Below are 2,029 nucleotides of genomic sequence, written 5' to 3' on the forward strand. Positions count from 1 at the left end.
TACAACTTTTGTGTGTGACCTATTAAGTTTCTAATCAGTGGTAATGGAATTAAATTGTAATATTAATTAATTAATTCAATTTAATAGACTAAGATTGGCATCTAGTAATGCATCATGGTCACTCAATTATTAAGACAGTTAAAGGATTCTTTGACAACCTTTTAGTGTATAGTCTAACTGTGTAATTCATTTTTTTCATCATATATCCCAAAGATGATAAGAGTATGGTGTAATTTCTACTCTTATTGACCTCCCCATTCGTTCCTGCAATTAGATCATTAGCTTTATAGAGACTTATGAAACTCTTTTTATAATCTTCAAGTCGCCTTGGCCAAAGACTTCAATAAGCTAATGTCATCCAATAACTGATAAGATATGTCCTCTAAAAACACTTGAGGTAATGATTCTTACCTTGACCAGTTAATTGCCTTCACATGCTTCATACTATACCCAAAAGCATCTTGTTTTGGCATCCTTGGCTAGGCACCCGTAAGGATTAAATTAATGCATCGCACTCCACACATAAGACAAGTTGATGTTTCAAGTCTACGGAGTATTTACACAACTGACACATGAGAAGTATTGCATAGACACTTGAGTGTATTACCAAATACACTTCTTATAGTGAGTCATGTTCAGTGAACTTGCTCTCTGAGGAAAGCACCTACATTCTAGTTCTAAGTAACTCTATACTTCAACCTATGAGATCAGTTGCTTACTTTTCAAGTAAGAAATATTGAATGTACTAGTCTCTAGACATCATTGATGTCTAGTCTCAATGATACATCGACCAAGAACATTTAGAGATTATGCTTTGATGCATAAGGATCTCTTAACTGCAACATATTATAATTCCCATGCAAGGCATATTAATCTCATGGACTTCTTCTACTTAAACTTATAAACCATCATAATTAACGTCTTATTGATGAAGGAGAACCTCTAATCATTCAACATGAATGATATTGTTGCATTATTAGAATTAAGCCTTAATCAATCTCAGTTAGCTGTAGGGCTCATCCTAACATCTCCTACTAGCACATAGCCAATTGCTACCTCATCGTATGTAGATCTAATCCATCTGGCAACCATGTCCCCATATAGACTCGCTTGTGCTTTTCAATGTGGTTAATTGTTTTTATCTATCTTTGTGATGGCCATGCATCACATCATGTCATATTACTATATCTAGATCCAATGAGACCCTAGTCCTCTTAATATTGTTACATTCACAGTGTTTAGAACCCTATATTAGTTCTATGAACTAATAATCTAAATATTCTCCTATTTTAGCCTTCAAGAAGTTGTATATGGCTTTGATTATATACATGTACATAATCCTTTTTTCTTTCTTCAAAACCATTCTAACTACACTATGATACATATATCATCTGCATTTGTCACTTTTCATTATGTCGTATGCCTCTTTTTAAATTTTGATACTTTCTTCGTATACACATTGCATCCCATGTAATTGTAAATACAAAAAATTATATTCACTCTTACTAACTTGGTCATGTGTATGAGATAAGTACACTAGTACATTTTATTAAATCTAATCCTTTGGATCCCTTTTAATAGAACAAAGTATATAATTCCAACAAAAAAAATATTTAGTAGATTCATCTCATATGAATAATACTTCTCCAATGTATCCTTTTAAATTTACAGAGTTTTCATATATATATATATATATTTATGCATCTCTATGCAAATCTTAAGAGTTAGATACCAATGTAACCATGTAATACTATAGAAACTCCTTTCTTAACGTCATCATGCTCCTACTAAATCCAAGATCCTTTGTGAGAGTAATATTCGAACTCCTTTGAATATCACATGATGTTTCATACGTACATCTCCATGCATGCTAGGAATCGTATTGCTTTGGAATAATATAATTAGCTATATATATATTGGAGAGATATGGACCAAATCATATCACTATATAAATTTGCTTTCTTTTTTTTAAGAAATATTTCTATATTCTATTCATAAGAAAGTTCCATTTCACATGAATCTACATTCA

Source organism: Theobroma umbraticum, unplaced genomic scaffold (assembly GCF_002168275.2).
Source record: "Theobroma umbraticum cultivar Fairchild unplaced genomic scaffold, ASM216827v3 scaffold_20.0, whole genome shotgun sequence".
In the NCBI taxonomy this organism is placed as follows: Eukaryota; Viridiplantae; Streptophyta; class Magnoliopsida; order Malvales; family Malvaceae; genus Theobroma; species Theobroma umbraticum.